Source organism: Microtus oregoni, unplaced genomic scaffold (assembly GCF_018167655.1).
Source record: "Microtus oregoni isolate MIOR12 unplaced genomic scaffold, Mior012 000020F_ref0000438, whole genome shotgun sequence".
NCBI lineage: Eukaryota > Metazoa > Chordata > Mammalia > Rodentia > Cricetidae > Microtus > Microtus oregoni.
The window spans coordinates 14,715,636-14,742,331 of NW_024543079.1; the positions used below are offsets into that span (position 1 = coordinate 14,715,636).

Below are 26,696 nucleotides of genomic sequence, written 5' to 3' on the forward strand. Positions count from 1 at the left end.
CCAGGACAGGCTCCAAAACCACAGAGAAACCCTGTCTCGAAAAACAAAAAAAAAAAAAAAAAAAAAAAAAAAAAAAAAAAAAATCAAAGCTGGCTTTGGAGTTGGACACTGGCTCTGTCCTTCTCTAAATCCAAGCATGTTTTAAAATAAAAATTCAGAGCTTCTGTCTCATATTAGAAGCCATGGTACGGGACAGAAAGAAAAAAGAATTTAGAAAAAATTTTACTTTTCTTCATATCTAATTTTATCTCTATCATACCTTTTATTGAATATATATGTCTTTATAAATAATGTTTAAGTTTCCTACAATGAACAATGAATTTTCCTGCAGTAATCTTTGAAGTTTCCAGGAAGAAGATAGGGCCCCACAACAACAACTCCAGCTGGTTGATATGACATCATGATGCTGATAGTGCTACTATAAGACCTGTTTTGGGTATCAGCTGCTTAAGATGGTTCCAGTGGTGCGGGACAATTTTCTATATTCTGTCAGTTATGTTTTGAATAGACGCTGATTGGCCAGTAGCCAACAGGGAGTATATGCAGGACAACCAGACAGGAAGTAGAGGCGGGTCAAGGAGAACAGGAGAATTCTGGGAAGAGGGAAGCTCCCTCTGCAGTCCTGTCCAGACACAGAAGAAGCAAGATGTGACTATGCCACTGAAAAAGGTACTGAGCCATGTGGCTAACACAGATAAGAATAATGGGCTAACGTAAGTTATAAGAGTTAATAAGAAGCCTGAGCTAATGGGTCAATCAGTTTATGATTAACGTAGACCTCTGTGTGATTTCTTTGGACTTAACAACTGTGGAAACTGGGCAGGACAGAAAACCTCGACAACAGGTTCCAACTTGCTTAGCTGAAATGGTCCCCCCCCCTTTTTTTTTACAACGTTCTGGCCAGAACTCCAAATAGGAACCTCAGAAAAACCTTAGCCAATACCCAGAGGCTATTTGCAATTATACCAGACAGTAATCTTGGAACTTAACCATCATTTTACTTTCATAGTATCCCGTAGAAAGAACATTGCCCCATAGAGCTAGAATTAATTCTAGAAGACAATGTCTCCTCTCCCAACAAAGTTTGTTCTCAGGGTTAGGTACATCATTTAGGGGTTCATTATAATTGGTATAGGGTTGGGGGTTGGGGAGGAAATTATGTAGGCTCAGGGATTTCTTTGACAAAAAAAGAGGAAATTGAATGGGATAATAGATTAGTGTGAGTTTACTCCACTAATAATAACAGTGAGCTATTATTTATAGGTAATTTACATTGATATAGATTCTTGTATATTAATACAATCTTAAATTATATTGAATATGTTCCTATTTTCATCCGCAATATTTTTATACCTAGGCAAAGTTATTTTGTCACATTATATGCATGCATGCTTCTACCTATGCTTAAGACATTTTGTATATTGATACAATTTGGGGTTATATTTATCATATTGCAATATACACTTCTACCTATGATCAATATACTTATACATTGCTTACATTTTGAGATCATTGTCCTCATTTGTTGCACAGTTGTTTAGAGATTGTTTAATATTATGAAGTCTTAGTCTTTAAGTTATATAGGTATTAAGATTCATAGGTCAATAGTCATCCATGTTTGTCATACTTATAGTTAGACTAATCAGGTTCTTTAGATACATAGACATTGTATTCTGCATAGCTAGGTAATCTTCAACCACTTCAAAGAGCTGTAGAATATGGCATTTAAATAACTTAGGGTTCTGTTGAAGTGAGACATGATTGCTCCTGGCAGCATATTTATTGGTTATCATACACGCATAAAAAAAAAGAAGAAATTTTTCTATTGCCTTTTAAAACACCATGAATGGGGGCCAGAGAGATTGGCTTAGTGGGAAAAGACACTTGTTATCAAGTTATCAAGACATCTTTAGTTTGATTCTCAACCCACCACATGGTAGAAGGAGAGAACTATCTCCCACAAGTTGTCCTCTGACCTCCTCATCCATGCAATGACACATTCCCTTGTACACACACACACACACACACACACGAATAAATGTAAAAAGATATACAAAAATAAAAAATGTCTGGGTTGTGGTGGCACATGCTTTTAATTCCAACACTCGGGAGGCAGAGGCAGACAAATCTCTGAGTTAGAGGCCAGTCTGGTCTATTTTTTTTTCCAGTCCATCTTTTAATTTTTTTTTGAAAAATTCCTGACATTACAGAACTAAACTGAAATGTATTAATATTCCACTCTTACATTTTCATGACAAACAAAAATTCATGAGCCAAAAAAACCCCAAAAAAAAGGAAAAGGGGGGAGCTTATAAAACTAAATATGGATATCTCAGCGTAACTGCTGAACAGAGAAAGAATTAAAACGCTTTTAATTAAAAAATCATGAGTGGATGATAAAGTGTGTAGAAACTGAAAATTTACAAACTATTTAAAACCTGGAATCGCTGACTGTTCAGAAACTACACAGATGGATCATGGGTGGTGGTGAACAGCAGAAAGGGATTATGGGTGAATCTGCACTGTTCTAGCTGCTCCCCATGCCACCTGTCTCCGAGGAAAGCCTGACATTGATTAGATACTGAGCCAGGCTGATGCTGGCAGCAGACCCAGTGATGGTGACCTGCCTATCAGTAGATCCTTCCACTGGGTTTGCAATTTTGATCTGCGCCCCAGACATCTGACGGATCTCATTGATTTTGGCGCCCTGACGCCCAATTATGCAGCCAATCAAATCATTTGGAATGGTGAGTTCATGAGAAGTAGTTTGAGCAGATGCATCAAACCCCAATAGCCTTTCACCTCTGGAGAGCTGGATTCAATGCCACTGAATCCGGTGTTGCCATGGGTCATGGGAAAATGAGACTGTTGCATTGCCAATTGGTGCAGCTTGGTCAAATCTGGCTGTGGAATGGCATACTGTCCTTGAATGGTATAGGCCTCTAGAGGTGGTCCCTCCAGGTCAGGGTTGAGGCACATGGACGGGGTGGTGTGGGGAAAGCTCGCACTGTCGCTGCCTGTGCTGTACCTGTCCTGACCACCTGCAAAGATGACTGGAGAACTCGAGGGCTTGGGCCGGTACGGGATGGTCACGCCCTTCGGGGGGGACTCCAACATGACCACGCAGATCTGTTTGACACACTCAATGATGGATTGCGGAATGCCAGCAATAGTGATTGCCCGCTCAGTTGAGTTGGGGAGCATATCCCCTGCCACCTGGACCTGAGCCCCTGTACTCTCTCTTATTTCCTTGATCTTGCAACCACCTTTTCCAATGAGAGAGCCACACTGACTAGCAGGGACCACGAGCCGTAAGGTAACTGGGGGTCTGCTGGCAGCTGTGCTATTGGTCATAGAGCTGCTTATGTCCTCTTCCAGTTTATCAATGATCATAGCAAAGGCTTTGAAGATGGCATTAGTCGGTCCGGCCAAAGTGATAATTCTCTCAGGACAATTCCCTTCTGAGATGTTGATACGTGCACCACTCTCCTCGCGCATCTTCTTAACAGATTCTCCTTTCTTTCCGATGATACTGCCAACTTCCTTTCCATGCATAAGTAGCCTGATAGTAAGAGTGACATTTAATCCACCTTCAATCACACCGGTGTCCATGTCTAGTAGTTACAGGGAGCTGGACTTTTGAGTGGTCAAGTCTTTGGTCACGGGTGGGAGTGAATGCCAAAACTGGAGGCGCGAGTCGACTGAGGGGAAAAGGGGAGCGGGCGGGAAGGGGAAGGGCGGGAGGCCGGGGGCGGAACAATAGGGGCGGGCGGGAAGGCGAGGGGGGCCCCGCTGGCGGGCGGAGGAGGGGGGTGGAGGAGGAGGAAGGGGAAAGAGACCCCGGGGCGGGTGGAGGGCGGCGGGGGGCGGGCGGGCGGGCGGGAGAGGGCGCAGGCTGCGGCTGCTCCGGCTGCTCCGGCTGCTGCCTCTGCTGGTCTGGGCGCCAGTCTGGTCTATTGCGTGAGTTCCAGGACAGCCAGGTCTACATTGAGAAGCCCTGTCTCAAAAAACGAAAACCCAACGCGAACACATCACAAATGAATGCTCTGTTTTCCTTTTCAGTTGGTACAGTCACATGACTTTTTCTTTAATCTGTTAATGTTGTGAATTAGGTTAATTTTATTTCCTTTACTAAACATATGCTACCTTCATAATACAAACCCGAGTGTAATGTTAAAGTCTTATAGATTGCTAGATCTCGTTCTCTAATATTCAAAATAATTTCATCCACTCATGAGTGGAAACAACACATGCTTTCCTTTATTTTACTATTTTTGCTTGATTATGGTCTCAAAGTTACGTGACCTTCATACGATGAGCTAAACGTCCCTCACTGCATGGCTGGGATTGAACCCAGGGGTTCGTTGCAAGAAAGGCAAACCTTTTACCACTGAGTTGATTTCTTAGGCTTGTCTCTCCTTAGAGAGATTTTTTTTTAAGAAAAATAACTAAATTAAATTATGCGTGTGTGTGTGGGCATGTGTACATGAGTGCAGGTTCCCCTGGAGGCCAGGAGAGTCTGATACCCCTGGGGCTGAAGTTAGAGAAGGCTGTGAGCTGCCCAATGTGGGTGTTGTAACCGAACTCAGGTCCTCTGCAAGAGCCGTACACTTTCTTAATTGCCAAGCCACCTCTGCAGTCCCTGTCTTTTCTCTACATTTTCCCACTGGAAACATTGTACACAAATATATTATAAAGTATATGTTGTATATATAAAGATTGTAAATGTATATAAGATTTTTTTCTTTCTTGTAATTTTAATAGGCCTCCTTAATCTAGGCTGACCAGAGTGCATTGTTTAGAATGTAGTAAGATATTCTATCCTATTACTCAATTTATATATTTTATTGTCATAAGACAATTTAAGGATTTTTTTCATTCTTCTTTCTAGTTTGACTCTCTCAAGTTTGTTGGCCTGAGATTGTTTGCGCTGGTCTTATTTATCCTCTGCCACAGGATTCCTAGCAGCAAAAGGCAGCACCTAGGGGCAAGAGTTTTTTGTTTGATTTTTGGTTTTGTGAAACAGGGTCTTATCCTGTGACCCAAGCTATTGTAGAACTCACTGTAAAGCCCTGGCTGGGGTTACAGATGTGATCGATGGTACCTGGAGCTCTTTTATTTGGTATTCTGTTCAACTTGTACCTTGGTACTTATGCCGAGAAGCAATGAAATCCGTGATAATTCATAATGGTTACAGGATCTCAAGTATCCCAGACTGGCCTCGAACGCTCTCGAACCTCTGGCCCTGTCACCTTCATCTCTAGTGCTAGGATTACAGACATGGCTCCAGTCTTCTGCTCAGTGTTTTGTCAATGCGACACAGTCCAGAGTTGCCCGGGAAGAGAGAACCCCAGTTGAAAGCTTTTCTTGGTTAGACGGCATGAGCGCATGTCCACGGCGCACCCATCTGACCGAAGACTGATGTGGGTGGGCTCAGCCCGCTGAGGGTGACGCCGTGTCTATGGACAGGAGAGCTAACTGGGCACGAGGCGGAGGAAGCAATCACCAAGCAGGTGTTCCTCTACGGTTTCTGTCCAGTTTCTGCTTTCGTTCCTACGCTGACTTCCCTCGATGATGGAGACCTGAGAGTTGGAAATTGAAATCAACTCTTTCAGCTCCCAAGCTTCTTTTAGTCATAGTGTTTACCACGGCAGCGAGAAAGCAAACTAGAACAGTCGCCATGCCTGCTTCCCGGGGTGCCGGGAACAGAACCAGGGCCTGGAGCAGCCCTGCACCGCACCCCGTAGCCTGTGCTCTCTCTTTTAACGGAATTGTATTGGAGGTATTTTTAAAACATCAACTTGTGACTTTGTCCATCTCCTCTGTGACACGTTTGTCTTTCTTTCCATTAATTTACTTCTCTCATATTACCTTTTTCTTTCTTTGAGCTTATTCTAGTATTTCTTTTAAGTTCATACCCTGGATATTTACTACATTAATTTGGGAGCACTACCAGAAATGGAAGGTAAATGTATGTTTTAAACTTTATTAGCTATTTCCAAATATGATAGAAACTGTCCCAAGATGGCCTGGGCTGTGCAGAGAGCTCTGGAAGAGGAGGGAGCACTCTACCGCTGATGTCCCCAAGATTTTATTAGCATTTTGCTTCCCCCCACACCTGCTTTTGTGGATTGCACTCCAGATCTCAAACATACTAGGCAAGAGCTCTACTGCTGAGACACACCACAAGCCTTCTCTTTGATTTTCATTTTAAGACAGGGTCTAATTTAGTTGTTCAGGCTGGCCTTGAACTCACTCAGTCTGTGTTGACCCCACCTCCAGCCCTGGCTGAAGATTGGAAACAGAGGCTGAAGCAGGGCTTGGAAAAGCAGTAAAAGAGAATAATTAGTGATTTATTAACTTAGCTAAATGCTAGAGACTTTGAAGTTTTAATACAATCTGAATTTTAAAGAGAGCCTCTGGATTTTAGAGAGTGAAGTTCACATTGGGTTTATGGCAGCGGTGATGAAGGAGAGGATGGAGACAGAAACTTTAGGGCTTTGGCAGTGGCACAGGGAAGCAAGGGGCATGGGGCAGAGGCTATAAAACACAGAAGGAATCCTAGAGAAGGGATAATATTAAAGGCAGCTTAGATTACATTGTAATTGGCTAGTGCCTTGCCCCAAATGGCACTACCATGACAGAGGTTTCTTAGTACCCTGATTGTCTTAGTACCCTGTTTGTAGATGACAGAGTATTTCTTGATCTTGATAGTAAAGAAGAAAGTTTTATTATTTTTAAAACAAACATCACGATGCAACATAGCAACTTGACATCAAATGTCAACTATGCACTGGAAAAAGCCAAGAAATATAATGAAGAATTTTAACTGGAGCAGCAACGGAACAATACATTTTGGTTTTGCAAGAGTAAAGGCATCAGAAGTTGAGAAACAGAGACCAATCCTAGCCCCAAGCCATCTTTGGGGATACTGAAGCAAACCTAATTACCACAGTATGATTTACAAGCGCCACAACAGTATAAAATCTGGATAACCCACTTACATAAATTCTACTGCTTGGCAGGCTAAGTACTGAGGACAGAGATATAAAGATGATTTGTTTTCTAAATGCTAAATATTCACTATCCAGATGGATGCAAAGCCTAAAGTAAATCTGAGCAGAACTTACAATCAAGCCAAGACAATCGCAGAATATATCATACCGAAACATGATGCTCCCAACGGTTCAAATAAAAGATTTTATTTTTAATAACATAGAAATGTGTGTGTCTGTTCGTGGATATGTGCTTATGAATGCACAGGTCAGAGGAGGCCGGGGAAGAGTGCTGGATCCACAGGTCTAGAATTACAAGCAGTTGGGAGCCACGTGACCTGGGTGCTGGGAGCCAAACCCTGGTCCTCTGGAAGAGTAGCAAGCATTCCACTACTGAGCCATCTCAAGCCCGGCTGTCCCCAAGACTTTATCCCTTTTGCCCCCTGGTGTTGTGTATTGCACTCCAGCTTTTGAACAAATTAGACAAGAGTTCTCCTACTGAGGTCCCCCCCAAGCCCTCTCTTCACTTTTCATTTTAAGACAGGTTTTATTTAGTTGTCCCTGATGGCCTTGAACTCACTCTCGCAATCCTTTTGCCTCACCCTACCAAGCCCAGTATTTATTTATCATCTTTCATGTATTTGAAATTTGTTTAAGAATTTTATGGTGTCAAATTCAAGGCACTTCAAAATAAGATGCAAGGGCTGTTAACCCCTCAAACACCGAAGAGCGGTTCTCCGGCCCTGTGTCTGCGCCGGTGCACGGTTGTCTAGCCTCGGCTCTACATCTAACGGGTTATGGATTCTGCAGCTAAAGCAAGCATCTCAAAGACTCCCGGAGCAGGGTAAGGCTTAGGAATCCCTACAGCAAAGGGATAAAGCCTATGAGCATTGAGAGGACATGGGCTGGAGAGATGACTTAGTGGTTAAGAGTACTGACTGCTCTTTCAGAGGAGACAGGTCCGATTCCCAGCATCTAAATGGTGGCTCATAGGCATTGGGAACTCCAGTCCCAGGGGATCTGATGTTTCCTTCTGACCTCCTCAAGTACAAGGCAATCACATGGTGCACAGACTCACACATGAAGGCAAAACATTCACACAAAATAAAATTAGCAAATCTGATTTAAAAGTTTAAAAAATTGTGAAGATGTATTATATAAACTGGAATTATTTTTGTAGCATTGAACTCGAGTCCTGATGAGACAGATAAGAGAGACCCACTTCTTCCTGGGCCACTGGGTCACTTTTAGGCACTTTAAATCTGCTAAAATTGCTGTTAATGTTACTACTGTAAGCACTTTTGATGTTTATTTTCTTCTAAGATGACAGCTTGACTCCCTAATTGGCAGCTGTTAGATTTTTCCCTTGTTGCGAAAGGGTTGTCAATCAAATGGTTACCCTTATGCCAGCACCACTTTGAACACCTCTTGAAAACGCCCCTGGAGAAAAACTACATGATAATCACAGCTGATTGCCTCAGCCAGGGCTGTTGGAGTTTTTGCTACCACAAGCCTGGGAGAAATCTTGGTTTGCCTGCAGTTATTTCTACCTCAACCAGAAGGGGAGCATTTTCCCTGGTTGCCCAGCAGAGACCCTTCTGTGACTAACGCCGAAGAGGCAAGGCTGTGATGGGTCAACTGTGTTAAGAGTTTCATGGGATTTGTAACCACCACGGAAACAAACCACTGGGGGTGGGGTTGGTCTTGGGCTTCATAACAAGGAGAGAGCTAGGGGAACGGCAGCATTCATCACACTGCTGCCCGACTTCAGACGGAATGTGAACAGCCGCCTTCAGCTCCTGTGCGGTGATTGACTGTACTCTCAACATCCGAGCCAAAGAAAACCTGTCTTCCTTACATTGCTTTTGTTAGGTGGTCTGGCACAGCAACCAGAAAATCTACAGTGCAAACACAAACCTCCAAAGAGGCGAGGCTGTGTTGATCCAAATGCGTCTTCTTCAGCTATAAATGTGCACCGCGCAGGCTTGCTTGGTGAGCAGCTGGGAGACCCTCTCCTGAGCTGCCTCTCCAATTGTACGGTTAGGCCCAACACAAAGCTCCCCTCCAGGGCTCCTTTCTTCTTCTCTAACACGAAGTAAGAAGCTGCGGAGACAATGGAGGTGGTGACAGAAGAGGCAGTGACAGGGACAGCTGAGCAATCAGTGGCCAAGCAACCAGCTGCGTGACAGCTGAAGAAGCAGCTGAACAGTTCAGGAGCAGCCGAGGAAGGAGGAGCAGCAGAAACGGACGGCAAGGGAAGCTGAGGAGCCGAGACTGAAGGATAAAGGGCTGTAAGGAAAACAGAGAAGAGAAACTGGAGGTCCTGGCCACCAGAAGCTTTGTCACATCCTTGGGGTCATTAGACCCCAGGCCAGGAGTTACTTACTAATGTTAAGAGCTAAGGATCGCTGACTTCCTTCCTAGACCTACACAGGAGTTGTAAGGCAGACGAGAGTACAGGTTTGAACACCAGAGGCCGGCTTGAGACCTCTGGCACAAGAGGTATGGCCCGCTGCAGCTCCTACCTGCCTTCTGCTGCAGCGGAAACAGCAGAGCCCTAAGGCCAGCTCTTATAGAGCTTCTTGTTTACCTGGGCATTGCGAAAGGACCCCAGCCAGATGATTGGCAACACTGCGGCCACGGGAATAAAGTGTCTGGGGCCACAAAGACCTGCTCCAGAAATTGTGTGGCAGGCTCGGTACCACTATGACTTCAAATCTAGTTTTTTGTGCTGTTTTGTTTCGAGACAGGGTTTCCCTGTGTAGCCCTGGCTGTCCTGGAAGTCAGAGAGATCTACGTCCCTCTGCCTCCTGAGTGCTGGGATTAAAGGCACCGTATCCAGCGTAAATGTAGTTTTTCCTTTTACTGCATCCAACTTCAAAACTTCTGACTCTGCACTAAGGGATCACAAACATTGCTGGGTCTCCTATCAGAACGCCCTGGAACTTTCTCTTTCCTCATCTAAGCCTCAGCCTTTCCCTTTGCACCTGGGTCTTGGCGTATCAGAGAACTGAGTGTATATATTTCTTCTTTCCCCAATAAAGCCTTTTTATATGGAGTTTTTTTCTTTCCTCTTTTAAAAAAATTTTTATTTTTGACAAGGTTTTATTATGTGTATTAGGCTGAAGTCAGACTCATGATCCTCTTGTTTCCACTGTGGGAAGTGGAGGAAGTCCTAAGTATTTTAGAATGGACCTGTATGGTTGATATAGACACAGCCATGCCAAGCACCCTAATGCCTCAGACCCATAAGAAGACAGCAAAGCTTTCCCTGGGGTTAAGCACAGGGAAATTGCAAGTCCTTCAGAGCATCCTGGTGTGAGCGAGAATGTTAATGGTGTGTGCAGAAAACGTCCACCTAGGTCCCCTCACCCCCAACCCCTGTGCTAATGGTCTGAAGACACTTGCTTCCTTACAGAGATTGTTCCTACTGAGATTAGTCAAGCCTCCCTCTGGTCAGCAGTGTGGAATAACCCTGCCTCTCTGTTCAGCTGGGTAGTTTCTTGGTTGCTGCAGCTTCTCCATCAGAGAGCTTAGTTTGCCGATCCCAGCTTTTCTTCCTGTTTTCTGGTCTGACTCTTCTTCATTCCGTTGCTACCCTAGTTAGGACCTCGTACCAGGAGCCGTGCAAGGATGTTGCACTTCACCTGCCGAGTGCTGGGATTGCAGGCATGTGCCACCACACCCAGCTTTTTTTTTTTTGCACAGAGGTCTGTTTCTTGTTTAACTTTGACAATTGCCAATCCCAGAGATTGTTCTCATGGTTCCCAGCAGTTCTGAGATTATTTTAAAATCATGGCAGTGGAAGGGATGATTTCTTCTGATGCTAAAAGGTTTGGTATTTAACTCTAGTAAGATCACCTTTCTAGGATGGCTATATTCTTGAGTTGCCAGGTACCCTTTTGCTAGACTTCTTAGAATCAATTGATACATTTGCACATAGACACTTTCACTATCTACTTTGGTACACATTCATACTGTTCCCCTTTCAATGCTTATAGGTTTTTGTCCCCCCCCCCCCCGCCCCCATATCTCACTATGTAGCCTTGGTTGGTCTGGAATTCTTTATGTAGACCAGATAGTCTTGAACTCAGAGTTCCACCTCCCTGTGCCTCTCAAGTGCTGGGACTTAAGGCATGTGCTACCACATCCGGCTGCTTGCAGATTTCGTCTTGCCCATTTGTGGTCAGGGCTTGACTGATCATCAGTGGAGTACTGGAACTTTTCACAAACTGTGCCAATTGTTATTTTAAAAACAATAGCATGTCAGGCAATTTCTTCATATTACCTGGTTTAGTGGGGGTTAAGTTTGTTGAATGAAAAAGTTCACCCAAAATATAGCATGCTTTCAAGACAAACATATTTACCGAACATTGAAATCAAAGCAGAAGGTCTTGCTTAAATGACTGAAAATACTAATATACACTTAGCAACATTTAAGTGTACAACCTTAGACTCATCCTTGTAGGGAAAACAGAAGAAGTAAATTTTGTTCTAAGGAGCTCATCTTTCTTGCAGGAAGTCAGGCGAATATTTCAACTGCAGAAAGGAGCAGAGGTGACTGGCAGTGACATGAGTCAGAAGCTGAGTCAGGGCCAAGACATGAGTCCCTCAACTGTTGAACTGGCAGTCAACACCAGTCCCAGGACTCCAGCTCTGCCCTGAGTCCCAGCTTCATTTCCGACCCATCTCCCCGGAGGTCACAAACCTCAGAGGCCTCATTTTTGTCTAAGAGACAATAGCGGGGAGAGTTGGAGAGCCTGCCCCAGGATTCTACAGCCTGGCGTTTCATGGAGTTTGAGTTGAATCTGAGAGTGAAAGAAAGTGTCTGTTTTCAATGATGGGGAACAAACACTTGGAAAAGGTTTCATGCCATCTCAGGGGCTGCTGGAAGAAGTGGGCATTGACTTGAGACACCATATGACATATTATCCCGCCACCGACATTTCCTTGTTTTTATAGGCCTAACTGGCTCATGAATTGTTGAAAGATTTAGCAATGCCTAATGAATAGGAACACAATGCCACTGGATTTTTCACGGCTCTTCTAAACTCCTGACCTTACTGGAGATGTGTCAGGGGTGTTGTGGTTCAATGCTACTATTTATTACTTGAATACTTGGTTACCGGTTGGGACAGAATAAGCCATAAGTAGTGTTTGTCTAGTTGCTACCTGATATGGGAGTCTCCTCTGTGTGCTGCTTGCATTGGTTAATGAATAAAGAATCTGCCTTGGCCTGATAGGGCAGAACTTAGGTAGGCGGAGAAGACAGAACTGAATTCTGGGAGGAAGAAACCAGAGTCAGGAGACGCCATGGATCCTCCTCCTGAGACAGATACAGGTTAGAATCTTTGCCGGTAAGCCACTGCCACATGGCGATATACAAATTAATAGAAATGGGTTAAAGTAATATAAGAGTTAGCCAATAAGAAGTTAGAGCTGGGGCTGGAAAGATGGCTCAGAGGTTAAGAGCATTACCTGCTCTTCCAAAGGTCCTGAGTTCAGTTCCCAGAAACCTACATGGTGGCTCACAACCATCTGTAATGAGGTCTGGTGCCCTCTTCTGGCCTGCAGTCATACACGCTGACAGAATATTATATACATAATAAATAAATATTTAAAAAATAGAAAAAGTCAGAGCCATAAAAAACATCCACATATAAATAAGTAAACAAATATTAAAAAAAGAAGTTAGAGCTAATGGGCCAAGCAGTGTTTCTTTTTTTTTTTTTTTTTGATTTTCAAGACAGGGTTTCTCCGTAGCTTTTGGTTCCTGTCCTGGAACTAGCTCTTGTAGACCAGGCTGGCCTTGAACTCACAGAGATTCGCCTGCCTCTGCCTCCTGAGTGCTGGGATTAAAGGCATGCACCACCGCTGCCCGGCCCAAGCAGTGTTTTAATGAATACAATTTCTGTGTGGTTATTTTGGGGCTAAGCTAGCAGGGTGACTGGGATGAACAAGTGGCCCTTTTCTACCACAACTACCTTAATTCATCTTTGTACTGGTGAGTACCTCTTACTCTCATGGAATCTCTACTTTGTTTAGAATTAAATAGCCATACTTACATATATATGTGTGTGTGTGTGTGTGTGTGTGTGTGTGTGTATTTATATATATGAATGATTTGCATTTCCTTTTTAGAATATCACAGTGGGAGCAGAGGCATTTAAGTATGTTGATTCTCCAGGTCCTAGAGTAGGCCTGGCCCTAAAATGGGAACTTAATGTCCAGTGAATGATGAGTAAACATGCAACGTGAGAATTGTTGGGTTTAAGAACTGAAGAGACTTCCAGGTTGGCTTCGTCTAACCATTTAGTTTCTATGGAATAGAAGGAGATCCAGGGAACTGAAGGGCTTCTTCTGTTATTACACATAATTGTGGTGGGGTGAAGACTCAGACGAGTCCCCGTAAATCTTTCCTTCTTTACATCATTGTACCCATGTTTAAACAGGTTTTTTTTTAATATTTATTTATTATGTATACAATATTCTGTGTGTATGCCTGAAGACCAGAAGAGGGCACCAGACCTCTTTACAGATGGTTGTGAGCCACCATGTGGTTGCTGGTAATTGAACTCAGGACCTTTGGAAGAGCAGGCAATGCTCTTAACCACTGAGCCATCTCTCCAGCCCTGTACCCATGTTTAAAAAGTTTTAGATCAGCAACTTTAATTTAATAAAAATTATCTTCACTTAATTTAATTTTGCCCTTCTTCCATATATGTATTATTGTGAGACACTCTTCCAGTATTATCTGTCTAGTTGTGCCAAGAATACAAAGGCCTGACTGCCGTCTACCCACGAGTGGTGTGGTATTGCTACTCTCTGGAATAAAGTCAGGTTTACTCCAGTGCTTGTTATAAACCGGCAGGTTTTCCAAGCTCACGATTCCTCCCCAATAATGTAATCTACTGCATGACGTATATCCATAGATTGAGTAGACCCTGAGTCCTTAGCACGACTGACTCCATGATGAAGTACCATTTAGGCTGTAAAACACAGCACATAGACAGCATCACCTGTCAAAACTAAGACAAAGACCTACTCCATCAAAGCCCATAGTACTGGGAAAGTCTCTACATGCACTGACCTTGCTTTTTGGTATCTGCAGTTCTACCTATGGCTAGTTGCTCTTGTTAACTGAAGTGTGTCAACCTAGAACATGGTTTTTGTGCTTAAAAGCTCACCAATTGGTGCTACACTGGGATCCTCAACACCCAGTGTAGTCGGCTATGTTTGAGCAGTTTTCTCTGATGGGTATCACACAACAACATGAGAAAACATGTGGTACTTGTTTCCCTCTGAGTCTGACTTATTTTGCTTAACATTTTCCTATAGGAAATATAATTTTATTCTTTCTTGTGGCAGAGTAACACTCCTTATTTTCTTTATGCATTCATGTGTTTATGGACATCTACGCTGATTGCATGATCTGGTATTTCTGAATAGTGCCATGATAAACAAGGGTGTATATGTATCTCTACTGGAAGCTGACTTTGACTCCTTTAGGCATGTATATCCAGGAGTGGTCTAGTTGAGTCTTCTGGGCATTCTAACCTTAGTTTATGGAGAATCTTCATTCTACTACTTTTCTCTGTCTTGGCTGTCCTGGAACTCTCTTTGTAGACCAGGCTACTAGGCTATCTTTCCACTCTGGTAATTGTTTCTTGTGTTGTCTTTATTTTTTAAATGTGATTCCCTTTCACAACCCTTGCTGTTTTCTAAGCTATGCAGAAATTCATAGCTTATGTCGAGACTCCTTAATGATTTCCTTGAATAGCTTCAAGCTTCCAGATGCTCCCTTAAGGCCTTTGGCTCGTACTGGGCTCGTATTCTTACAAGGTCGGATAAGAATGTAGTTTCAGTCTTCTACAAGGGGAATCCAGTTTTCCTAACACCTCCAGTTGTCTTTTTCCAGTGTGTGCTTCTGGCACTTTTGTTGAGACTCACATGGTTGTAGCCACACAAATTTGTTTCTGGGTTCTTTACGCTCTTCTGCTGGATCCAAGAACTAGGAAGATGAGATGCCGACAGAGATGTACAGCTGAGGATATGGCTCTCTAGGTCAGAATTCAGGGTTTTGAGGGTATCTAAGTATCTGGCAGTGAATCCTCTTGGTAGGTGGGTAGTAAATGTCTTGATTATCCTCCTTGTAATTAAGTTGAGTAGGGGAACTAAAACAAGCTATCTAAATGGTTTGGAAAAATGCTCTTGTTGGACTCAACATTTTTCCCAGATGAAAACTGGTGGTCGACCAGGCAGTGGTGGTGCACGCCTTTAATCCCAGCACTTGGGAGGCAAGGACAGGTGGATCTCTGTGAGTTCAAGGCCAGCCTGGTCTACAAGAGCTAGTTCCAGGACAGGCTCCAAAGCTGCAGAGAAACCCTGTCTTGAAAAACCAAAAATAAACAAACAAACAAATAAATAAATAAATAAATAAAATTAAAAAAAAAAAACAAGGAGGAAACAAGAAGGGGAAAAAAAACCCCAAGACAACTGTTGGACTGAGTAGAAAAGAATTAGAGAAAAGTTATGGTTGCTGGTTGAGAAACACTGGTATCCGGCAGCTGTGACTGTGCTGTGTATAGTAACTGACACAGCTTTGGCGGCATTCTGAAAGTCTAAAATACAGCCTACCAACCCTCAAAGGACTTATTTATAGTCCAGGCTGCATCTGAGGTTAATCCTGCAGGCCTTATTCTACTGCTGGGTGAGGTAAAACTAACAGAGTTGCTGCAGTCTCTGTCAGATTGATCCAAATGGCGTACAGTGTAGTCTACTCGTGAGAAGAAGTCAAGATGACGAAGAACCAAGGGTAGATGTGAGACCCGCTGCATGGCTCCCCACATGCCAGCTCACCTTGCAGAGTAATCAAGAATGTAGGCACAAACCTTTCTACATCTCAGAGTTAGTTTATGCTGCAGCAGCCTTAAGAGAATCTCCTTAGGACCAAGAGCGGAATTGCAGGCTGCTGGCTGTGAGACACATTTCCCATACTTGATGCTCCTCTTTTGTAATACACATCACCACGGGTGCAGCATCCAACTGGCCTGCTGTGCTGTTCAGATTGGACTTGGGGGTGTAGTGAGCGGAAGAAATGGATGCAAAAGTCTCCTGTGTCTTGCTGTGCAGTGAACAATAAAATATTAGGTCTTGGATCTAAAAGTTACATCTTTCTGTCAGCATCTATAAATAAATAATGACTAACTTACTAACTTATACGAAAGGTAAAATTAAAATCCGACTTGACACATATGAGTTCCATTTTCTCCACGTCTTTGTTAATACTTCATATAATTAGGTTTGTTTGCTTGCATTGAGACCAGGCCTCATGTTGGCCAACTTGGTCTCAAACTTGCTATATAGCTATTCAAGGATGCCTTCTTTGTTTTAGTAAGTCACCTTGACCAAAAATGACTTAGGGAGAAAAGGGTTTATTTCATCTTACAACCCCCAGCTCATAATCATCACTGAGTGAAGTCACGGTGGGAACTCAGGCAGGAACCTGGAAGCAGGAACTGATGCAGAGAAGTTGGTTACTGGCTTGTTCCCCCTGGCTTGTGCTTAACTAGCATTCTTGTTTAGGGGGGGTATTGTTTTGGGGGATACAGAGTCTTGATATAAAGCCTTAGTTGGTCTGGAACTCACTAGGTAGATTAAAAGCATGCTCCACTATGCCCAGCCAAGCCAGCATTCCTATACAACCCGGGACACCTATCCAGGGGTGGCATAGCTCACAGTGACCTGGGCCTTTCTACATCAATTAGCAGTCAAGAAAGTCCTCCCGCAGATTTTCCACATGATGACCATCTGATGCAGGAGGCAATTTCTAAAAGGAAATTCCCTCTTCCACGTTATATCTAGGTTTGTGTCAAGCCAAACATTACATGGAAAGTGAGTCCAAATTAGAGATCTCCATCGGGTTATCTATCTCCAGTGTCATAAATCAACAAACCTTGCACTAAGATGCATACCTGAAATCTCAGCATGAAGAAGGCAGAGGCAGAGGACCAGAAGCTCAATGTCGTCCTCGGCTACATGGAAGTTTGAGGCCAGCCTGGGCTACATGAAGCCTTGTATCTAAGTCAATAAACACATAAAGTTATATTGAAATATAGAAAGACACTATGTTAAATTTCTATATTAATCTGAATAATTTTTTGGGGGGTTGTTTCTTTGGTGTTTGGAGACAGGGTTTTTCTACATAGCCTTGGCTGTCCTGGAACTTACTCTGTAGACCAGCCTGACCTCAAATTCAGAGATCAGCATCCCTCTGCCTCCCAAGTGCTGAGATTAAAGATGAGGGCCACCACTGCTTGACTAATTTTTTTTATAATAATATTTATCATTGAAGAAAATAGGTTGTCTGTTTTTTCTTGTATCTCTCAGAGTTGATAGTTTTTTTAATTTATTTTATTTGTATGTGTATGGATATATTGTATATATGTGCACTACTTGTGTGCCTGATGTCCTTGGAAGCCAGAAGCCAGAAGAGAACATCAGATCTCCTGGGACTGAAGTTACAGATGTTGTGAGCCACAATGAGGCTGCTGGGAATTGAACTCAGATCCTCTGGAAGAGCAGCCAGTGTTCTTAACCACGGAACCATCTCTCCAATCCCAGTAAGTCCTCAAAATGCTTAAGCGTATTTTTAATTTTTATCATTAGTAAGGTCTTGTCTTAGTTTCTATTGCCATGACAAAACACCATGACCAAGGAAACTTATAAAAGAAGGCATTTGATTTGGGGCTCATGGTCCAGAGGGTCAGAGTCTATGACCATCATGGTGAGGAACATGGAAGCAGGCAGGCACTGAAGCAGTAGAGAGCTCACATCTGGTCCACAACACGAGACAGAAAGAGCGCTGGCCGAGACCTGAGGTTTCAGAAACCTCAAAGCTCACACCCTATGCCGTCTCCTCCAACAAGGCACACTTCTTTATTCTTTCCCAACAGTTACCCGAACTGGGCACCAAGTATTCAAACGGATGAGCCAGTGGGGACCACTCATGCAAACCACCATTTTCTTATTATATTTTCTGTTAGTTACAAAACCTGTGTGACTGCTTTTTTTGTTTAGTTCTGTTTTTGGTTGTTTCTGTTTTTTTTTTTTTTTTTGAGACAGGGTCTTTCTACATAGCCCTGGATATTCTGGAACTCACTCTGTAGACCAGGTTAGCCTTAAACTCACAGAGACCCCCTACTGCCTCTGCCTCTGGAATGCTGGGATTAAAGGTGTGCCACTATGCCTGGCCAAAATCCATGTATTTTTAAATAGTTATTTCATAACTGGATCTTCAATATTTTGTTGATTTTAAAAATAACATTTATTTATTTATTGTGTGTGTGTATGTGTACATGTGTGTGTGTGTATCTGCCCAAAGTTAATTCCATTCTTGATTACTTCATTCACTAAGGCAGGGTCTCTCTGTCAAATTCAGAGCTTGTGGGTATGGCTAGTCTATCTAGCCAGCTTGCTCTGGGACTTGCATTTCTGCCCTCTCAGGCTGAAATTACAGGCGGGCCACCTTGCTGGCGGGGAATTTACAAGGAAGGGCTCTGGAGAGCATACCTGCAGCAGAAGACATTTAAACCACTGAACCATCTCCCCAGCCCTTACTTTCTGTCTTTACGTGGTCTCACCACATAGACCAGGCTACTGTGGGACTTGGAATCCTCCTGCCTTAGCCTTACAAGTGTATACCACCACACCCGGCATAATTTTGTTTTTAAACTGTCTCTAGAGCAAACTTGAGAGAAACGGCGAGAAGCAGCAGGAATAATTTGAAAAAAATGGTAGCGAGACAATCATGCCCTATCAGAAGCCAGAAAGAATCCTAATTGTATGGTACTTAAATGAAACTAGCGTAGGTCCATAGAATCACGAAATCTAAGGATGAACTCAATGATAGGAGGGCTGTTCTGCGGAACAAACAGTGGCACGCTAGGACTGCAGAGAGCGTAAGAATGAGCACAGCTCCAATCTACAAAGAAAGCTGAGCGCCATACAGTTGGTAACATGAAATTAAAAGCTTCAATGGCTTACAAGGCATGAAATTAAGGAACTACAAAAAGTTTTAAGAAAGAGAAAAAAAAATGTCTTGGACAAGTTTGCCAAGCCGTGAATGTCAGCCCTTGCTCTGTGTAACAAGAGTCTGTCAGCTCATCCTTGTGCAAGTTCAGCTGGGATTAAGTCAGTGTGGGAGCCACGGAGGCTGGTCCACCACACTGCTAAATCATCTTATTAGAGTTGCCTCTTAGGTCCTGGTAGGACTATCCCCGGAGTTCTCTCTGGATGTTTTGCTTGCCAGGAAGCCCATTCTGCGTAGGCCCCTGCATCTGGGCAATCACTGTCCTCTTCCCTCCAGCCACACAGGGTCACTCAGGAAGAGGCGTGAATGTTTCTGAGTCTCCACGAAAGCTTCTGGCGTCTAAATGGCCCAGGAGCCGATCGGTGGGTCCGTGTGAACTGCTCTCCCAGAACCAGAGCCGCTGGAGCTGCGTGGCTGCATGGAAGAGAGGGGTCTGCAGTCTACAAGGCTGGGGAAGGTGAGGTCACCGGAATCCTGAGACAACACACAGAGGACACGAGTCCCGTCTTCAGAGCAGCCACGGAGGCAGCTCACCTCTCCCCGGAGGTTTTTGCAGGGTCTCCTGGGTACCTTCCTGGGCGCCTTTCACCAGCTGGTTGTGACATGCGCGCTAAGGGTTTCTCTTTGCACAGTCTGATAGGGGCCACCTGCTAAGTCGTGGTTCTGAGCGGAGATTCGTACCTGGCTTTTAAGAAGATGTTTCAAATGGGACCAGTGAGGTAGCTTAGCATGTAAAGACGCTGGACACCAAGCCTGATGACCTCAGTTTGGTCCCCAGAACCCGCAAGATAAAAGGAGAGGACCAGTTCTTGAAGGTAGTTCTCTGGCCTGCACTTGGGTATCCTGACACACAGGAACCATCCTCCCTTCACAAGATAAATGGTTTACATCCTAAATATTTTCATAAATTACATACAGATTGCTAGAAGAATTTTTATTAGGTATGAGTGTTTTCCTTGCATGTGTGTATATGCCTGCCCACGTGTTCAGGAGCCACTGGACGTCAAAAGAGGGGGTTGGAGCTCCTGGAACAGAGCTACAGATGGTTGTTAAAGGCATTGTGGGTACTTAGAATCAAAGCTTGGATTGCTTGGGCTCCTGCATGTATGTGGTGCATATTCATACACTCAGGCATACACATATACACAAAATAAATAATTAAAAAATAATCTTAAGTCTAAATGCCTCTATTTGTTTTCCAGGTCCTTCATCTTCTACTCTATTTTGTTACTGGATTTATTTCTCACAGAGCTACACAAGGACGGCCCATTTCCCTCCTGCAGACAAGACCTGTTGGTTTCAACTTAGGGGTAGGTGCACTTCAGTGTGCACAGTGGCCAAGGCTGCGGCCAGCTGAACAACAGTTTATATCCTCACAGCTCCTTCACCCCCCACAGCTTTCTCCGCCTCTTAGGACTTCCTCAGTCACTGGTGGGCAGCGGGAAGGAAAAGATAAAGAGAAGAAGGAAGGGCTGGGGAGATGGCTCAGTGGGTAAAGCATCTGTTGCACAAGCGTGAGAACCCAAACTAAACTCTCCAGCAAAGCTCGTGTGGCTGCAGGAACTTGTTAACCCCAGCACTCTTACATGGAGGTGAGAAGCAGAGACAGGAGAATCCGTGGAAGCTCGTGGGCTTGCTATCTTGCGATACACAGGGAACAGCAAAGAGAGCCTGTCTCAAGCAGGTGGAAGGTGAGGACCAACACCAGATGCTGTCCTCTGGCCTCAAGTGCATCCGTGGCAAAGGTGCACTGAATTGATACATACATACAAATACACGCACACACACATCAAACACATACATAATACATACACAAATATTTTTTAAAAAGCAATAAAGAACAATACTCCCCTACTCCCCACCCCACCCCTCACCTTCCCAGCAAAACAACTCAAAACAAACTCACAACAGAGAAGAGCTTTGGGAGTTAAAAACAGGGCAAGAGAAGACAGGCTGGCAGCTTGACTGCAGTCACTGTGGATACTCATGGCCCCACTCAGTCGCAGCATGCTAACGGACTTTCTGTAGTGCCGCATAATCCGTGTGGCTCCATTCCAAGCTGATGTTAGCGTTTCCTGCCAGGCGAGTCCAGAGCCTCCACTTTGCCTCCCCATGTGAGCCTGGGTTTGCTCCTGCTACCTTCGTCCCTCTCCAGGTTCTGTGAAACCCCGTGTGTGTTAGATACTATCCCCACTGCTGTGACAGACGAAGCGCTTAGGGAGAAAGGGCTTCTTTTGGTTCACATGGTGGAGAAGTCACAGCCACAGTTGAGGCAGTCTGTGGTCACAGGAAGCAGGAAGGTTTAACTTACCTCTTTCCTTTTTGTATTCAGGGTAGGACATCAGCCTGTGGGCTGCTGCCACCTGCCTTTAGAGAGGCTTCTCTCCTCTGTACTCCTGATCTAGACACTCCCCACAGCCATGCCCAGAGGCTTGTCTCCCAGGGCATTCCAGATCCTGTCAAGCTGACAATCAACATTTAACCACCATACTTTGGTTCCCTAAAAAATTGTAAAAAATATTATTGTGTCTGTTCATCACATGCTGGGCAGCACAGGTGCTACCCTGTATGTGGAGGCTGGGGACAATCTTGTGAAGTCACTTCTCTTTTTCCACCTTACATCAGTTGGTCAGGCTTGTGCCACAGTGACTTTATCTGCTGAGCCATCCCACTGACCTGTGCTGTTCTGACTTTTAACGTGGTCTCTCATAACAAAAATACCCATTTACAAGCCTGATTCACCCTTAGCCAGAGTTTCATGGCCCAGGCTTTGTACCTTTTACAGGAATGACAATTTTCTGTGCACGATACATAAACAATTGCTGAATGTCTAGGTTGAAAGATTTGGGGAAAAAAATTGCTGTGAACGCCTTTAATCCCAGCACTCAGGAGGCAGAGGTAGGCAGATCTCTGAGTTTGAGGTGAGCCTGGTCTACAGAGTGAGTTCCATGACAGCAAAGGGGACACAGAGAAACCCTGTCTTGAAAAACAAAAAACAAAAAGTAAAGAAAAGAAATATTTGTTTGACAGGAACTATTTTACACATCTCTTCTTTGTATTGTGAATGTGTAAATGACTGGGAAAGTTTGTGAATCCTGGTGTTTGTGGCTTCGTTCCTCACATGCCCTGTGTCGTAGAACTGCATTTTAAGGTGTGTTACATTTACATCTGTCTATGCTCTGTAACAATGGTTTAATGATGTAAAAATGTGTTGCTTTCATTTATGCTGTATTTGTTTAACTCTGTGAAGCTGTGAGTCTTTGCCTGTCTAAAATACCTGATTGGTTTAATAAAGAACTGAATGGCCAATAGCAAGGCAGGAGAGAGAAACAGGTAGGGCTGACAGGCAGGGAGAATAAATAGGAGAAATCTGAGGAGAAAAAAAGGAAGGAGCAAGATACAATAAGAAGAGGCGGATATCATGGGCCAGCCACTGAGCTATAAAACAAGACACGGAGGAAGAGTAAAAGTAAGATTATAGAAGTAAGAGAAGGAGAAAGCCCAGAGGCAAAAGGTAGATGGGATAATTTAAGAAAGCCATTGAGAAACAAGTCAAGCTAAGGCCGGGCATTCATAAGTAATAATAAGTCTCCATGTGTGATTTATTTGGGAGCTGGGTGGCAGTCCCAAAGGAGCAAAGAGTAAATAAACAACATCCAACAACATTTTGGCAACCAACATGGGGCTAGAGTGAAAGGAACTACGACAACGCCCCTGTGCCAACCTCGCCCTCACTGCTGAAAACCTCAGGATAGCAGCCTTCGTAAGCTCCACGGGCTGTCTTCACAGTAAATAACGCCCTTGAGTTTATGAAAGGGAACTGTACACACTGGGATTACAACTCCGCCCAGGGACTGTGCTAGGATTCCACTCAATAAGATCCTCTGCGTCTCCCTCGCATTTTCAAAGAGGCTATGGCTTTTAAATTTAAAATGGGTATTTGGGAGGCTGTGTCAGGGGAATTGTGACCAGAGCTGACCCTGGCCACACGTGAAGAACCTGTCTCAAAAAAAAAAAAAACAAACACAAAAACAAACAAACAAAAAAAACCAAACCAAAACAAAGCAAAACAGAAACATAAGACAATCATTATGAGGACCGAACATGTGACTATAAAATCTACTCTGCTTTCTCTTCAGATCCTTAATTCTCTGCCTTTATAAGAAGATGCCTTAGGGGTGGCCAGATAGTTCAGTGGGCAAAGGTGTATGGTGGTTTGATAGGAATGACTCCCCCAGGCTCGTCTATCTGAATGCTTGGTTATTAGGGAGTAGCACTACTAGAAGGTTTGTTCTTGTTGGAGGAAGTGTGTCACTGGGGGCAGGTTTTGGGGTTTCAGAAGTTCAAGCCAGGCCCAGTGTCTCACTCTCTCTTCCCACAACTGCCGATCTGGATGTAGAAGTCTCAGCTCTTTTCTCCAGCACTATGTCTGCCCATATGCCACCATGCATCCTGCCATGATAACGGACTAAACCTCTGAACCTGTGGGCCATCCCCAATTAAATATTTCATAAGAGTTGCTGTGGTCATGGTGTCTTGTCACTGCAATAGAAACCCTAACTAAGGCAAGGTGTTTGTTGTTAAGCCATGATTTGAGTTCATCCCCAGGACCACCATAGTGGACAAAGCATGCATTCCTCTATCCCACACAAAATAAGTATAATAATTTTTGATGATGCCCTAGCATCATACTTGGTGCATAATAAGCATCAACAAAAGTTGGATCTTATTCCTTGGTTCCATTCTTTCTGAAGAGTCATTTGGGTCACTTCTTTCTGTACAACGTTCAATAGGATTATGTGACATTGTCTAGTTGAATGGAAGGTTTAGATTCCTGATCTTCTATGACCCGTTCCTTAAGAGCTTTGAGTTTATGCCTAGATACATTAGACATGTACTATGGATGTGTTTGGAGCCTGTAAACCCACATGTGGCTACAGCTCAGTAATAAAAATTGAAGAGTGGATGACGCACTTTGCCTCAGTGGGACTGGACGGAGGTAATGAGCAGGGGAGATATTTTCCCAGCCTCCGTTCTGGGGGAAAATGGTGACGAGGGAGCAGTAAATCCAGGAGACACACTAAGTAGCCTTGGTGGGCAGTTCCCAAGATCATGTTCTGCTGTGGTCCTCTCTCTCTAATTTGAGGGTCTGTGGTAGTTTTTCTCCTTAACAATACCGAAACCAAACTCCATGCTAGCAATGCCCACTCCTCTAAGAAATTTCCGGTACTTCCCAAAATCATTAGAGAAGTCTGAACATATTTTTCCAAAACAAAATTAACTTTAATGAACTTAAAGCTTTAAGAAATGTATGTCATGGTGCCATTTACAGCAAAGTCTGGCTAATTAGGCGGTTTCAGAAAAGCATCTCCCTGAGAACAATTAGAGAAGCTGGACAAATTATAGTTTTAAACAGCAAGTACAAGGCGAGAAGGAGCAATGAAGATCTGCTAGTTCAAGATCTGGAAGACAAGTGAGGCCAAGAAAGGTGAGGCTAGTGTTGTCTGGGGACCTTTTCCCCTGAAGGTCATTGACAGTTACAAAGCCACAACGAGCTCTGGCTGTGTCCTAGCTGGACCAATAAGGCAGACATCTCCAGAAAGAGGTTGAGAGGATGAAGGGCCATGCAAGTGTCCAGGAATCCACAGTTAGTAGGGCTGGCTCCGTCCTGGCAATTAGGATGATTGCAGTAGACAAGTTCTACAAGGTCAACTTTGAGTTTCCTAGACTAGGCGCCGAGTTGTCAACCTCTCTATGTGGCAGGAACACAGGTAAGTTCTCTCTGGGGACAGATCCCATGGTCTAGAATTTCATATCATCTACAGAGTTCAGTAGGTTCTTTTGAAGATGCTGACAGTTGTGGTACTAAAATTTATATGGAGCTGGGCAGTGGTGGTGCATGCCTTTAATCCTGCACTCAGGAGGCAGAGACAGGTGGATTTCTGTGAGTTCGAGGCCAGCCTGGTCTACAGGAGCTAGTTCCAGGACAGACTCCAAAGCTACAGAGAAACCTGTCTCGAAAAACCACACACACACACACACACACACACACAAATTATATGGAAATGTGAAGAATCTGAGTGACCAAAGCAGTGCTGAAAACCAGCAAGGAATATAGGTTCCGAGTTCAAGATTTATTCCTACACAAGTAGACAGACGAACGGAACAGGATCAAGTTCACAGTTAGACACACATATGCAGTTGGATGATTATGAACCAGCTGCCACATCAGTTCCATAGGGAAAAGAAAGCTTATTTCATAATCTATACTGTAACAACTGGGTGTCCGTGTGAAAGATCGCTATGGGCCTGTGGTGCCCTGTAGGCAAAACTCAGTTCAAGATGGATGGTAACCCCAAATGTTTAAAATGTCCACAGGAAATGGTGGCAGAAGGTTTTATCTGGGGAAAAGTTGGTGAACATGAAGAGAAGAACTTTGGAGAGGACAGTGTTCCCCCACCTTTAAACTTTGTATGTATGTTTCATTGATTTGTGTGTGTGTGTGTGTGTTAAAATATGCCCCGGTCATTTTCAACTGCAGCTCCATCATAGTCCCACGTATGTTTTTAAAAACATTTGCGAGAGTTATCTCAATAAACACTAGAGATTTAGTATCTACCCAGGCCTACAATATGAAATAACATGAACTTCCTTGTTGCTTTTGTTAAAGTTATATGTACATGTATGTCTCTGTCTGGAGGTAGAAGGGGATTTGGGCCCCCCTTTTTCTGTGGGTGCTGGGAACTGAACTCAGGCTGTCTGGAAGAGCAGCAAATGCTCTTAACTACCGAGGCATCGCTCCAGCCCATCATGAGTTTCCTTTACAGAGACGTTCAGGAAGAATATTAGAGAGTTGTCTGAGGACGAGAAAATCCCAACTATTTAAGCTGTTTTCTTTGAGGCATCAGGGTTCGTGTGGGGCTTTAGAAGTTTTACCAGTCATCAAATGTGACAGGGGGTGTAGTTGTTGCTCTTTGTTTTAGCTCTGCTGTCCCAGTAACCGACTTTTTCAAGTGTCTATCGATAATGTTATAGAGATTTTGAACCGTGCATGAGATGTTTTCCTCAAGGGAACGCCATGAGACCATCTTACATATAGAACTGGAAAAGCCAATCTTTAGCTCTATTGTCTCTGTCTCCCCCACTTGCCCTCCTCACCCCAAAGCTAACTGCAGGGAGTAAGGTCCAGAAAGACCTGCTTCTGGTTAACCGCCTCTCAACTGCACATGCGTTCCCAGCATACTTGCGAGGGATAACTCGGGCTCTTTTGAACTATGTGAACTTTAACCAACTCCATCTTTGTCTCTGAAATTTCCCAGATACCCTTTATGATTGTTCTGCTTCTAATTGGGCACCAAACAAATGTTCCCCAAGATTTATTGATTGTTAATATCAGAAAAATGTTTCTCATTATATGTTCTTACAATTCCCTCCACTTTTCTGGAATGACAGGAGACTTTATTTGTCCCAGGAAGATTCTCTTTTCATTCTTAAATTTATGATTAAGTTGGAGCTAAATAATAGCATAAAAACAAAATAATCTATTTTCTTCCCAAAGAAAGAACTTCTTAATGATTTATATTTTTTTATAGAAAGGAAAAAAATTTATT

At 43.7% G+C, this 26,696-nt stretch overlaps 1 pseudogene; it reads right to left on the reverse strand.

Annotated features, from left to right (window-relative positions):
- Positions 1–2,190: 2,190 nt before the first annotated feature.
- LOC121460544 lies at positions 2,191–3,775 on the reverse strand (annotated as a pseudogene).
- Between the last annotated feature and the right edge of the window lie 22,921 nt (positions 3,776–26,696).